Source organism: Aegilops tauschii, chromosome 7 (genome assembly GCF_002575655.3).
Source record: "Aegilops tauschii subsp. strangulata cultivar AL8/78 chromosome 7, Aet v6.0, whole genome shotgun sequence".
NCBI classification, from domain to species: domain Eukaryota; kingdom Viridiplantae; phylum Streptophyta; class Magnoliopsida; order Poales; family Poaceae; genus Aegilops; species Aegilops tauschii.
Window position 1 is genome coordinate 588,206,092 of NC_053041.3, and position 16,328 is coordinate 588,222,419.

The window sequence follows — 16,328 nt, forward strand, 5'->3', positions numbered from 1 at the left end:
GTTAGTGAGCACATACTCAAAATGTCTGGGTTGCATAACCGCTTGTCTCAACTGGGAGTCAATCTCCCGGATGACGCGGTCATTGACAGAATCCTCCAGTCGCTTCCACCAAGCTACAAGAGCTTTGTGATGAACTTCAATATGCAAGGGATGGAAAAGACCATTCCTGAGGTATATTCAATGCTGAAATCAGCGGAGGTGGAGATCAGAAAAGAGCATCAAGTGTTGATGGTGAATAAAACCACTAAGTTCAAGAAGGGCAAGGGTAAGAAGAACTTCAAGAAGGACGGCAAGGGAGTTGCCACGCCCGGTAAGCCAGTTGCCGGGAAGAAGCCAAGGAATGGACCCAAGCCCGAGACTGAGTGCTTTTATTGCAAGGGAAGTGGTCACTGGAAGCGGAACTGCCCCAAATACTTAGCGGACAAGAAGGCCGGAAACACCAAAGGTATATGTGATATACATGTAATTGATGTGTACCTTACCAGTACTCGTAGTAGCTCCTGGGTATTTGATACCGGTGCGGTTGCTCATATTTGTAACTCAAAACAGGAACTGCGGAATAAGCGGAGATTGGCAAAGGACGAGGTGACGATGCGCGTCGGGAATGGTTCCAAGGTCGATGTGATCGCCGTCGGCACGCTACCTCTGCATCTACCTACGGGATTAGTTCTAAACCTCAATAATTGTTATTTAGTGCCAACTTTGAGCATGAACATTGTATCTGGATCTCGTTTAATTCGAGATGGCTACTCATTTAAATCCGAGAATAATGGTTGTTCTATTTATATGAGAGACATGTTTTATGGTCATGCCCCGCTGGTCAATGGTTTATTCTTGATGAATCTCGAACATGATGTTACACATATTCATAGTGTGAATACCAAAAGATGTAAAGTTGATAACGATAGTCCCACATACTTGTGGCACTGCCGCCTTGGTCACATTCGTGTCAAGCGCATGAAGAAGCTCCAAGCAGATGGACTTTTGGAGTCTTTTGATTACGAATCATTTGACACGTGCGAACCATGCCTCATGGGTAAGATGACCAAGACTCCGTTCTCCGGAACAATGGAGCGAGCAAACAACTTATTGGAAATCATACATACCGATGTGTGCGGTCCAATGAGTGTTGAGGCTCGCGGAGGATATCGTTATATTCTCACTCTCACTGATGATTTAAGTAGATATGGGTATGTCTACCTAATGAAACACAAGTCTGAAACCTTTGAAAAGTTCAAGGAATTTCAGAGTGAGGTTGAGAATCAACGTGACAGGAAAATAAAATTCTTACGATCAGATCATGGTGGAGAATATTTAAGTCACGAATTTGGTGCGCACTTAAGGAAATGTGGAATCGTTTCACAACTCACGCCGCCTGGAACACTTCAGCGAAACGGTGTGTCCGAACATCGTAATCGCACTCTATTGGATATGGTATGATCTATGATGTCTCTTACCGATTTACCGCTCTCATTTTGGGGCTATGCTTTAGAGACTGCCGCATTCACTTTAAAATAGGGCTCCGTCGAAATCCGTTGAGACGACACCGTATGAATTATGGTTTGGGAAGAAACCTAAGCTGTCGTTTCTAAAAGTTTGGGGATGCGATGCTTATGTCAAGAAACTTCAACCTGAAAAGCTCGAACCCAAGTCGGAGAAATGCGTCTTCATAGGATACCCTAAGGAAACTATTGGGTATACCTTCTACCTCAGATCCGAAGGCAAGATCTTCGTTGCCAAGAACGGGTCCTTTCTGGAGAAAGAGTTTCTCTCGAAGGAAGTAAGTGGGAGGAAAGTGGAACTTGATGAGGTGATAGTCACCCCTTCCATACCGGAAAGTAGCGCAGCGCGGGAAGATGTTCCTATGGTGCCTACACCGACTGGGGAGGAAGTTAATGATGATGATCATGATGCTTCGGATCAAGTTACTACTGAACTTCGTAGGTCCACAAGGACACGTTCCGCACCAGAGTGGTACGGCAACCCTGTCCTGGAAATCATGTTGTTAGACAACGGTGAACCTTCGAACTATGAAGAAGCGATGGCGGGCCCGGATTCCGACAAATGGCTAGAAGCCATGAAATCCGAGATAGGATCCATGTATGAAAACGAAGTATGGACTTTGACTGACTTGCCCGATGATCGGCGAGCCATAGAAAATAAATGGATCTGTAAGAAGAAGACAGACGCGGATGGTAATGTGACCATCTATAAGGCTCGACTTGTCGCTAAGGGTTATCGACAAGTTCAAGGGGTTGACTACGATGAGACTTTCTCACCCGTAGCGAAGCTGAAGTCCGTCCGAATCATGTTAGCAATTGCCGCATACTATGATTATGAGATATGGCAGATGGACGTCAAAACGGCATTCCTTAACGGCTTCCTTAAGGAAGAGTTGTATATGATGCAGCCGGAAGGTTTTGTCGACCTAAGAATGCTAACAAAGTATGCAAGCTCCAACGCTCAATCTATGGGCTGGTGCAAGCATCTCGGACTTGGAACATTCGCTTTGATGAGATGATCAAAGCGTTTGGGTTTACACAGACTTATGGAGAAGCCTGTGTTTACAAGAAAGTGAGTGGGAGCTCTGTAGCATTTCTCATATTATATGTGGATGACATACTATTGATGGGAAATGATATAGAATTCTTGGAAAGTATTAAGGCCTATTTGAATAAGTGTTTTTCAATGAAGGACCTTGGAGAAGCTGCTTATATATTAGGCATCAAGATTTATAGAGATAGATCAAGACGCCTCATTGGTCTTTCACAGAGTACATACCTTGACAAGATATTGAAGAAGTTCAATATGGATCAGTCCAAGAAGGGGTTCTTGCCTGTATTGCAAGGTGTGCAATTGAGCACGGCTCAATGCCCGACCACGGCAGAAGATAGAGAAAAGATGAGTGTCATCCCCTATGCCTCGGCCATAGGGTCTATTATATATGCCATGCTGTGTACCAGACCTGATGTAAACCTTGCCGTGAGTTTGGTAGGAAGGTACCAAAGTAATCCCGGCATGGAACACTGGACAGCGGTCAAGAATATCCTGAAGTACCTGAAGAGGACTAAGGATATGTTTCTCGTTTATGGAGGTGACGAAGAGCTCGTCGTAAAGGGTTACGTCGACGCTAGCTTCGACACAGATCTGGATGACTCGAAGTCACAAACCGGATACGTGTATATTTTGAATGGAGGAGCAGTAAGCTGGTGCAGTTGCAAACAAAGCGTCGTGGCGGGATCTACATGTGAAGCAGAGTACATGGCAGCCTCGGAGGCAGCACAGGAAGCAGTCTGGATGAAGGAGTTCATTACCGACCTAGGGGTGATTCCCAATGCGTCGGGCCCGATGACTCTCTTCTGTGACAACACTGGAGCTATTGCCCTTGCGAAGGAGCCCAGGTTTCACAGGAAGACCAGGCATATCAAGCGTCGCTTCAAATCCATTCGTGAAAGTGTTCAAAATGGAGACATAGATATTTGTAAAGTACATACGGACCTGAATGTAGCAGATCCGTTGACTAAACCTCTCCCTAGAGCAAAACATGATCAACACCAGGACACAATGGGTGTTCGATTCATCACAATGTAACTAGATTATTGACTCTAGTGCAAGTGGGAGACTGTTGGAAATATGCCCTAGAGGCAATAATAAATGGTTATTATTATATTTCTTTGTTCATGGTAATTGTCTATTGTTCATGCTATAATTGTGTTATCCGGAAATCGTAATGCATGTGTGAATACATAGACCACAACGTGTCCCTAGTAAGCCTCTAGTTGACTAGCTCGTTGATCAACAGATAGTCATGGTTTCCTGACTATGGACATTGGATGTCATTGATAACGGGATCACATCATTAGGAGAATGATGTGATGGACAAGACCCAATCCTAAGCATAGCTCGAAGATCGTGTAGTTCGTTTGCTAGAGCTTTTCCAATGTCAAGTATCTTCTCCTTAGACCATGAGATCGTGCAAATCCCGGATACCGTAGGAGTACTTTGGGTGTGCCAAACGTCACAACGTAACTGGGTGACTATAAAGGTACACTACGGGTATCTCCGAAAGTGTCTGTTGGGTTGGCACGGATCGAGACTGGGATTTGTCACTCCGTATGACGGAGAGGTATCTCTGGGCCCACTCGGTAATGCATCATCATAATGAGCTCAATGTGACTAAGGAGTTAGTCACGGGATCATGCATTGCGGTACGAGTAAAGAGACTTGCCGGTAACGAGATTGAACAAGGTATTGGGATACCGACGATCGAATCTCGGGCAAGTAACATACCGATTGACAAAGGGAATTGCATACGGGATTGATTGAATCCTCGACATCGTGGTTCATCCGATGAGATCGTCGTGGAACATGTGGGAGCCAACATGGGTATCCAGATCCCGCTGTTGCTTATTGACCGGAGAGGCATCTCGGTCATGTCTGCATGTCTCCCGAACCCGTAGGGTCTACACACTTAAGGTTCGGTGACACTAGGGTTGTAGAGATATGAATATGCGGAAATCCGAATGTTGTTCGGAGTCCCGGATGAGATCCCGGACGTCATGAGGAGTTCCGGAATGGTCCGGAGGTGAAGAATTATATATAGGAAGTCAAGTTTCGGCCACCGGGAAAGTTTCAGGGGTTATCGGTATTGTACCGGGACCACCGGAAGGGTCCCGAGGGTCCACCGGGTGGGGCCACCTATCCCGGAGGGCCCCATGGGCTGAAGTGGGAAGGGAACCAGCCCTTAGTGGGCTGGGGCGCCCCCCATGGGCCCCCCTGCGCCTAGGGTTGGAAACCCTAGGGTGGGGGGGGCCCACTTGCCTTGGGTGGCAAGTCTCCCCCTGGCCGCCGCCCCCCATGTAGATGGGTTCCTGGCCGGCGCCCCCCCTCCCAGGGGGCCTATATAAAGGGGGGAGGGAGGGCAGTAGTACTACAGCCTTGGGCGCCTCCCTCCTCCCCTGCTACACCTCTCCCTCTCGCAGAAGCTCGGCGAAGCCCTGCCGAGATCCCGCTACATCCACCACCACGCCGTCGTGCTGCTGGATCTCCATCAACCTCTCCTTCCCCCTTGCTGGATCAAGAAGGAGGAGACATCGCTGCACCGTACGTGTGTTGAACGCGGAGGTGCCGTCCGTTCGGTACTCGGTCATCGGTGATTTGGATCACGGCGAGTACGACTCCATCAACCACGCTCATTGGAACGCTTCCGCTCGCGATCTACAAGGGTATGTAGATGCACTCCTTTCCCCTCGTTGCTAGTATACTCCATAGATCGATCTTGGTGATGCGTAGGAAATTTTAAAATTCTGCTACGATCACCAACAATATATATACACACATATGAAAATACTTTCGACAAGCATACCAACACATATACATACCAAATCATATCCCTGGCATATGGATATGATCATCCAACACATATATATAGCAAATGGTTTCATCCAACACATATACATAGCCAACATATCCAACAACAAGCATACAATGGTTTCATCCATACATACATATATAGGTAGCAAGTTTGACATTGTTCATCCTACAAAATCAAAACAAGAAGGAAGCATAAAGAGAAGAGTAGACTCCATCAACGCAAGCTTCCTCATCTAAAGCAAATCTGCAAATTGGGAAAGAAGCAAGTTAGAAGAAGAAGAAGAAGAAGAAGAAGAAGAAGAACAAGAAGAAGAGGAAGAAGAAGAAGAAGAAGAAGAAGAAGAAGAAGAAGAGGAAGAAAAGGAAGAAGAAGAAGAAGAAGATTTTTTTTCTTCTCTTTCTTTTTCTCCTCTCCTCTTTTTTATCTTCTTCTTCTTCTAACTAAGGTAGGTAAAAATGCCATTTTATTGCTAAGCTAGGTAAAAATGCTAAGTGTAGGTCATATTAGAGCTAAGCTAGGTAAATAGGTCATTTTGGAGCTTACTAAGGTTATTATGTCATTTTCGAGGAAAGTAAGGTAAGTCTATATCATTTTGGAGGTAGCAAAGATTATCATGACATTTTTTAGGAAAGAAAGCTAAGTGTAGCTCATTTTTTTAACTTAGGTAGTTATGCCATTTAGGAGGAAAGTAAGCTAAGTATGCATTTGTTAAGCAAAACACTAGAGAAGACTTACCCTCATCGCAACAAATGCGATGAAGACCGCAACTAAGGTAAAAATTGATCCAACGGCATAATGATACCAAGCCTCATTATCAATGGCATATTTTCTAATCTTGTTAATCTTCAAGCGCATTGCATCCATCTTCAAGCGCATTGCATTCATCTTCATCTTGTGATCATCGACCACATAGGCAACATACAACTCCAATTTCATCTTCTCTTCTTCAATTCTTTTAATTTTTCTTTCAAATACTCATTTTCTTTTTCAAATAAATTTAACTTCTCAACAAGAGGGTCGGTTGCAAATTCCAGTTCACATACCTCCTAGATTAAAATATCTCTATGTCAACTGGATGGCCATAATTGTCATAAATGCGAAATGCAACAAATAGTTATAAAAGAGGATTTACCACATCTGAATCATAAAGTGGGCGAGGACCGACGGGGACGGATATCAAGAGCATGGCACTATGTATAACAAACAATCATACAAAGTAAGAAAATTATACAAGTAACTATATAAACCATACAAGCATACAAGTAACTATATAAATCAAGTACAACATAAAAAATTTAATAGCTAGTAATAATCTGGTTCAATAAATGCTTCGGGATCAATAAATGCATCATCATCATCACTATCAGTAATTACATGCTCATCATTATCATTAATAAATGCATCATCATGTGGAAGGCCACCTCTACGTAATCTGTCAAGCATTGACAGGTCATCCGCATCAGTAACCTCTTCTAGTTCAGGCTCTTCTTGTTCCGGCTGGGGGGTGAAGTCGGGTTTACTATCGCTGTCTACTTCAATGTTCTGGGGTGAAGTAGAGCGGTTCTTGAAACGTTTTTTTGGAAACACGTGTTTCTTGGAAGAATTCTCCTTCATATGTGTCTGGGTTAATGTGAGGTACATAATCATCTTCATTGGGGGGAGGTGGTCTAACACATGGCGGCACTTCATAAACGACATCCCAACCTTTGAGATTAGGATCACTTTGACAGGCCCACGGTAGATAGAAAACTTGGGTTGCCTGTTGACCCATAATATAGACATCGAGAACATCCAAATGGGTTCTTTGATTGATTTCCACTAGCCCTATATGTTCATGAGTCCTTATAGTCTCCTTCGGCTGGAACCAATAACATTTGAAGACTACGACGTTTGGTGGGTTTGCACCATAGAATTGAAGTTCATAAATTGCTTCAACTCTTCCATAATACTCGGTATCTCCTTCGCCGATAACAGAGACACAACAATTTGTAGACTTTCGGTCGGCCATAGATAGCTCTTTGCCATAGGTAGGAAAGCGATACCCGTTGATGTCATATTTGTCAAATGAAAGGACCTTATAGTCCAAACCATTAGCGACTTTTCTCAATTCGGCGTCCATAAGCTCTGAATTAGCCTACAAGTTTAATACGAAAGGGATTGTTGCATTAGCCACAAGTTAGACGAAGAAATGAAATGGTCTAATGGAAATTACCGTTTGTTTGAACCAAGAGGTGAAACCAGGATAGCTGCCTCCATGCTTTGCCAGAAGCTCATACTCTTCGACGGAATCCTTTTGGATCACCGCTCCATATGAGAATTTGGCGATGTATCGACTGTATCAAATTTATCCGGGAATAAGAGCAGTTCAAAGGAATTAGAAGTTGCGAAACAATGTACTGAGAACTTACTCGATGTACAGCCGCACTTCTGTTAGGTTGTTGAAGATATATAACGAAATGGTCTGCCATTCTTCGAAATCCAACGTTAAGGAATTAGAAGCACCGGCTGGTGCGAGATCCCCTTTGAATTGGCTGAGGTTGGATCGACCCTTTTTAGGGTCGCCGGCATTGTACCGAGGCTTCGGATTATGCAAATGACAATTTTTTGCTTCGTAGTGTGTTGTCGCGAAGTTTGCCGCCTCCTCAGTAATGAATGCATCGGCCATCGATGCTTCAATTCTACGTTTATTTTTACATTTTGCTCGAAGCATCTTCTGCATCCTCTCAGTTGCGTAGCACCAACGATTCTGCACAGGCCCCCCAATCTTGCCTCGGTTGGGAGATGCAAAATCAAGTGCTGCATTGGATTAAAGAACCCTGGCGGAAATATCATCTCTAACTTGCATATCAACTCCGGCGCCAACTCTTCCATTTCTTCTACTAGGTCAGGCGATAGTTCTTTAGCACAAAGAACACGGAAGAAATAGCTCAGCTCTGCCAGTACTAGCCATTCATCCTCATGGATGAATCCACGCAACATCACCGACATTACCCGCTCAATCCATATGTGCCAATCATGACTCTTGAGACCAAATATCTTCAATTTTTCAAGACTCGCTCCCCTCTGTAGATTCGCTGCATACCCATCGGGGAACATCAACTGCATTTTCACCCACAAGATAATTTCCCTTATAGCTGGCCTTCCAAGATTGAACCATGCCTTTGGCTTTGTCCAGTTCTTCTTTCCTTTTGGTGGTTGCATGTTTTGTAACGGTCTATGACATAGCGCCTCCTGATCGACTCTTGCCTTAGGATTATCCTTTGACTTCCCATCTATGCCAAACAATGTACCAAAAAGTGCCTCGGCGATATTCTTCTCAGTGTGCATCACGTCGATGTTGTGTGGGCAAAGGAGGTCTTTGAAGTAAGGCAAATCCCACAAGCATGTCTTGTGAGTCCAGACGTGTTGCGAATTATACCCCTTGAAATACCCTGGACGCTCTGGATCTGGCTCGAGAGCGTTTAACTGATCCAGGATCTCTTGGCGTGTCAACGGAGGTGGTGTAGAGTCTTTCATAATGCTACCTTTGCTGAAGTTCTGCTTGTCTTTCCTGAACTTATGGCGAGGATGCAGGAACGGTCTATGCAAGTCGAAGCAAGAAAACTTGTGACCGGCCTCAAGCCAACGAAATTGAAGAGCTCCCTTGCATGTGGGGCACGGGAACCTTCCATGCACACACCAGCCGACGAATAGCGCATATGCCGGCAAGTCATGCGTCGAGTACATGTACCACACACGTATTATGAAGTTCTTTTCGCTAAAGGCGTCGTATGTCTTGAACCCCTTATCCCAGGCTTCTTGCAATTCGTCCTTGAGCGGATGCATGTACACATTCATATTCTTCCTCGGATAGTTCGTCCCTAGAATTATCAACGTCAGGAAAATGTTCTTTCTTTGCATAATCTGTCCTAGGGGGAGATTGAGTGGAATGACAAATACGGGCCATCAACTGTATTGGGTTACCGTTAGACCAAACACGCTGAACCCATCCGTGCTGATGGCGACTCGAGGATTCCTCGGATCTACCGCTTTGTCGTCATGTAATGCATTGAAGCGCTTCCACGCTTCATCGTCTGATGTGTGCACGATCATGAGCTTCCCATCTGCATCTAGTTGGGTTCTTTTGCCCGTTTTGTGCCATGTCATCTGTCTTGCCGTCTCTTCGACCATGAAAAGACGTTGAAGTCTTGGTACGATTATCATATACCGAAGAACATTAACGGGGATTTTGGTATGCGTCTTCTCACCCATACCGTTGTCTACCACAACATACCTGGATGACTTGCAAATGGGACAATAGTTCAAGTCCGCATACTGAAGCCTAAATAAGGCACATCCATTCTCACAGGCATGTATCTTCTCATAGGGCATCTTAAGAGCACGGAGGATTTTGTCTGACTGGTACAGGTTTGCAGGTAGTACGTGGCCTTTGGGTAGAAAACGTCCAAATATTGTCATCATCGTGTTGTAGCATTCTCTGCCCAAGTTGAATTGAGCCTTCAGAGCCATTATTTGTGAGATGCCATCCATGACAAAGCTCAGTGTGCTCGTGGAGAGGACGTTTCGAAGACTCCAACATTTCATTGAAGGCCTTTGCAGATTCCTCCATCTCATCGTCCGAGTCTCGAGCATCATCAAAGTCTTGCACCATGTCTTGCATCCCGGTACCATGCTCGTCGGTGCGACGATGAAGCACCTCGGCTCTGGCACGTTGGGCAGACTCGCCATGAAATGTCCACACCGTATAATCTGGCGTAAAACCCCAATTCTACAGGTGTTTGCCCATTTCATCCTCTGTCCTCTTGTGCCAATTGTTGCACCCAACATAAGGGCACCATGTTGTCCTCTGGCCATTTGCAAATGTGGCTCTCAGAAACCCCTTGGTTTTTGTTAACCATTCAGTGGTCATGTCTTTCTAACTAGTGTGACCGGTGTACATCCACGCACGATCAGTCATCTTGCCTAGCTACTGGACACATAAGAAATATATATATATCAGCATGTATATATTCATCAGTTAATGGAGTTTGTCACTTTTATTACGTCCATGCAACCTAGACGCTAATAGGTAAAGATAGGTCCTAATCCCACCCGAGTATGTGTAGATTGGGTTTGTTTTCCCATGCTCTGCTCCGGATCCGACGCAAAATTTCGGCAGCACCTCCCCGCTGTTCTCCTGATACACGTCTCAGCAATAAGCAGAGAGGATGTTTCCGGAGAACAAAAGGGAGGCACTGACGAAATTCTGCATCGGATCCGGAGCAGAGCATATGGGAAAACGAACCCAATCTACACATACTCGGGCTGTCCATGGATAACGTTGGACAATTTGAAATAATCGCGGTTATAAATATGCAAATGCATGCATATTTATAGATGTAACCCTTTCGAACGGGATACGCATAGTGGTCACGCATACTGATGATTGAAGACACCTATAGCTAGCAAGTTTCATTGGCACGAAGACCGGAACCGAGCAAATCAAGGGGGGAGGAGATGTCATCTGTGCTAACCCACGAACGCAGGGGCGGAGCTCATCGAACACTAGACCCTCGCAGCGACAAAAAAACTGCACATTTAAATCGAAAGATGAGTTTCATAGCAATATTGTTTTTTCTGTCAACCTAACTAAATATTTACAACAGGACGAGCGGGTTAGGGGTTCCTCGGCGTCGATAGAACCATAAATAGCAAGTATCATCGGTGCAAAATACATGAGGCGCTTGGCGTTGAACACTAGATCCACGTCCCACAAGTGACGCTGGGGCTCGGCGTCCCGCAACAATAGTTCTGGTGGCCGGTGACGGTCGAACACCTTGGCAAATTTGTCTGGCAGCCTTTGCAATGAGGATTAAAGCCAAGTTTTGAAAGTTCAAACAACCAAACTGAGTTGATTCAGTTTGGGTGTTTCAAGTTTCAACACTTAGCTTTCAATCATCATCTTAGAGGCTGCCAGACAAATTTGCGATGGTGTTCGACCGCCATCGACGCCGACAATTGTTGCTGCGGGACACAGGACCCCTGTGTCACGTGTGGGACGTGGATGTAGTATTCGACACTGACGGCCACATGTATCTCGCACTGACGATACTTGCTATTTAGGGTACCATCGACACCGAGGAACCCCCTAACCCGCTCGTCCCTGGGTAAACTGAATTAGCATGCATTCAATAAGCAAAACTACATCATCTCTTGCGTCCGTACATTGTCGAATATTATCACTAATACACCTCGAATACTATCTTGAGTATCGGATCCGTACCAAATATTTGATTGTCGCCTGTCGTGGCTAGCATAAGAGTTTGACCTGTATGATAATATCTGCAGACTTGACTGACGGTGGTTCTGCACCACGCGGGTCTTGCAACGATTTTCATACATGCATCACTAGTCTTGCTCCTTCATTATTGTTTTCTTGGTCTAGATCCTTGGCTGAAAGAGCTGGGTCATATTGCTTTTTCGTATCACCATAGGTACTATCGGTGCAAACTTTTCGGCAATCGTAGGTTATCCTCATTTTTCTGACAGGGTACCCCATTGAATGGCAGGTTCAACACCCCTCAAGTTCTGACCGCAGGAAAATGATCATCCGAACCTTTGCAAGAAATCGACAAATAAATCAGTAGCCACCAGAACGGTATTTACAACTCAGATCTGGGACCTTACTGAAAAAACTTAACCACGGCTCAGGACGGCCAAAAAGTAGCTCAGAACATGAGACCGGGTTGATAAGAAGAAGGTGGCTGTTGGGAATCGTAGCATAATTTTAAAATTTTCCTACATTCACCAAGATGCATCTATGGAGTATACTAGCAATGAGGGGAAGGGAGTGCATCTACATACCCTTGTAGATCGCGAGCGGAAGCGTTCCAATGAACGTGGATGACGGAGTCGTACTCGCCGTGATCCAAATCACCGATGACCGAGTGCCGAACGGACGGCACCTCCGCGTTCAACACACGTACGGTGCAGCGACGTCTCCTCCTTCTTGATCCAGCAAGGGGGAAAGAGAGGTTGATGGAGATCCAGCAGCACGACGGCGTGGTGGTGGATGTAGCGGGTCTCCGCAGGGCTACGCCGAGCTTCTGTGAGAGAGAGAGAGAGGTGTTGCAGGGGAGGAGGGAGGCGCCCAAGGCTGTTGTGCTGCCCTCCCTCCCCCCCTTTATATAGGCCCCCTGGGGGGGCGCCGGCCCCAAGAGATGAGATCTCAAGGGGGGCGGCGGCCACAAGGGGGGAAGGGGTTGCCTTGCCCCCCAAGGCAAGGGGGAACTCCCCCCCCCCCCCCTTAGGGTTCCCAACCCTAGGCGCATGGGGGGGAGGCCCAAGGGGGGCGCCCCAGCCCACTAAGGGCTGGTTCCCTTCCACTTTCAGCCCACGGGGCCCTCCGGGATAGGTGGCCCCACCCGGTGGACCCCCGGGACCCTTCCGGTGGTCCCGGTACAATACCGGTAACCCCCGAAACTTTCCCAGTGGCCGAAACTGGACTTCCTATATATAATTCTTCACCTCTGGACCATTCCGGAACCTCTCGTGACGTCCGGGATCTCATCCGGGACTCCGAACAACTTTCGGGTTTCCGCATACATATATCTCTACAACCCTAGCGTCACCGGACCTTAAGTGTGTAGACCCTACGGGTTCGGGAGACATGCAGACATGACCGAGACGCCTCTCCGGTCAATAACCAACAGCGGGATCTGGATACCCATGTTGGCTCACACATGTTTCACGATGATCTCATCGGATGAACCACGATGTCGAGGATTCAGTCAATCCCGTATGCAATTGCCTTTGTCAAACGGTATGTTACTTGCCCGAGATTCGATCGTCGGTATCCCAATACCTTGTTCAATCTCGTTACCGGCAAGTCTCTTTACTCGTACCGCAATGCATGATCCCGTGACTAACGCCTTAGTCACATTGAGCTCATTATGATGATGCATTACCGAGTGGGCCCAGAGATACCTCTCCGTCACACGGAGTGACAAATCCCAGTCTCGATCCGTGCCAACCCAACAGACACTTTCGGAGATACCCGTAATGCACCTTTATAGTCACCCAGTTACGTTGTGACGTTTGGCACACCCAAAGCACTCCTACGGTATCCGGGAGTTGCACGATCTCATGGTCTAAGGAAAAGATACTTGACATTGGAAAAGCTCTAGCAAACGAAAGTACACGATCTTTTATGCTATGCTTAGGATTGGGTCTTGTCCATCACATCATTCTCCTAATGATGTGATCCCGTTATCAATGACATCCAATGTCCATAGCCAGGAAACCATGACTATCTGTTGATCAACGAGCTAGTCAACTAGAGGCTTACTAGGGACACTTTGTGGTCTATGTATTCACACATGTATTACGATTTCCGGACAATACAATTATAGCATGAATAATAGACAATTATCATGAACAAAGAAATATAATAATAACCATTTATTATTGCCTCTAGGGCATATTTCCAACAGTCTCCCACTTGCACTAGAGTCAATAATCTAGTTACATTGTGATGAATCGAACACCCATTGCGTCCTGGTGTTGATCATGTTTTGCCCTAGGGAGAGGTTTAGTCAACGGATCTGCTACATTCAGGTCTGTGTGTACTTTACAAATATCTATGTCTCCATTTTGAACACTTTCACGAATGGAGTTGAAGCGACGCTTGATATGCCTGGTCTTCCTGTGAAACCTGGGCTCCTTCGCAAGGGCAATAGCTCCAGTGTTGTCACAGAAGAGAGTCATTGGGCCTGACGCATTGGGAATCACCCCTAGATCGGTAATGAACTCCTTCATCCAGACTGCTTCCTGTGCTGCCTCCGAGGCTGCCATGTACTCCGCTTCACATGTAGATCCCGCCACGACGCTTTGCTTGCAACTGCACCAGCTTACTGCTCCTCCATTCAAAATATACACGTATCCGGTCTGTGACTTCGAGTCATCCAGATCTGTGTCGAAGCTAGCGTCGACGTAACCCTTTACGACGAGCTCTTCGTCACCTCCATAAACGAGAAACATATCCTTAGTCCTCTTCAGGTACTTCGGGATATTCTTGACCGCTGTCCAGTGTTCCTTGCCGGGATTACTTTGTACCTTCCTACCAAACTTACGGCAAGGTTTACATCAGGTCTGGTACACAACATGGCATACATAATAGACCCTATGGCCGAGGCATAGGGGATGACACTCATCTCTTCTATATCTTCTGCCGTGGTCGGGCATTGAGCCGTGCTCAATTGCACACCTTGCAATACAGGCAAGAACCCCTTCTTGGACTGATCCATATTGAACTTCTTCAATATCTTGTCAAGGTATGTACTCTGTGAAAGACCAATGAGGCGTCTTGATCTATCTCTATAGATCTTGATGCCTAATATATAAGCAGCTTCTCCAAGGTCCTTCATTGAAAAACACTTATTCAAATAGGCCTTTATACTTTCCAAGAATTCTATATCATTTCCCATCAACAGTATGTCATCCACATATAATATGAGTAATGCTACAGAGCTCCCACTCACTTTCTTGTAAACACAGGCTTCTCCATAAGTCTGTGTGAACCCAAACGCTTTGATCATCTCATCAAAGCGAATGTTCCAACTCCGAGATGCTTGCACCAGCCCATAGATTGAGCGTTGGAGCTTGCATACTTTGTTAGCATTCTTAGGATCGACAAAACCTTCCGGCTGCATCATATACAACTCTTCCTTAAGGAAGCCGTTAAGGAATGCCGTTTTGACGTCCATCTGCCATATCTCATAATCATAGTATGCGGCAATTGCTAACATGATTCGGACGGACTTCAGCTTCGCTACGGGTGAGAAAGTCTCATCGTAGTCAACCCCTTGAACTTGTCGATAACCCTTAGCGACAAGTCGAGCCTTGTAGATGGTCACATTACCATCTGCGTCCGTCTTCTTCTTAAAGATCCATTTGTTTTCTATGGCTCGCCGCTCATCGGGCAAGTCAGTCAAAGTCCATACTTTGTTTTCATACATGGATTCTATCTCGGATTTCATGGCTTCTAGCCATTTGTCGGAATCCGGGCCCGCCATCGCTTCTTCATAGTTCGAAGGTTCACCGTTGTCTAACAACATGATTTCCAGGACAGGGTTGCCGTACCACTCTGGTGCGGAACGTGTCCTTGTGGACCTACGAAGTGCAGTAACTTGATCTGAAGTTTCATGATCATCATCATTAACTTCCTCCCCAGTCGGTGTAGGCACCACAGGAACATTTTCCCGTGCTGCGCTACTTTCCAGTTCGGAAGGGGTGAGTATCACCTCATCAAGTTCCACTTTCCTCCCACTCAATTCTTTCGAGAGAAACTCCTTCTCTAGAAAGGACCCGTTCTTGGCAACGAAGATCTTGCCTTCGGATCTGAGGTAGAAGGTATACCCAATAGTTTCCTTAGGGTATCCTATGAAGACGCATTTTTCCGATTTGGGTTCGAGCTTTTCAGGTTGAAGTTTCTTGACATAAGCATCGCATCCCCAAACTTTTAGAAACGACAGCTTAGGTTTCTTCCCAAACCATAATTCATACGGTGTCGTCTCAACGGATTTAGACGGTGCCCTATTTAAAGTGAATGCGGCAGTCCCTAAAGCATAACCCCAAAATGAGAGCGGTAAATCGGTAAGAGACATCATAGATCGTACCATATCCAATAGAGTGCGATTACGACGTTCGGACACACCATTTCTCTGAGGTGTTCCAGGCGGCGTGAGTTGTGAAACTATTCCACATTTCCTTAAGTGTGTACGAAATTCATGACTTAAATATTCTCCACCACGATCTGATCGTAAGAATTTTATTTTCCTGTCACGTTGATTCTCGACTTCACTCTGAAATTCCTTGAACTTTTCAAAGGTTTCAGACTTGTGTTTCATTAGGTAGACATACCCATATCTACTTAAATCATCAGTGAGAGTGAGAACATAACGATATCCTCCGCGAG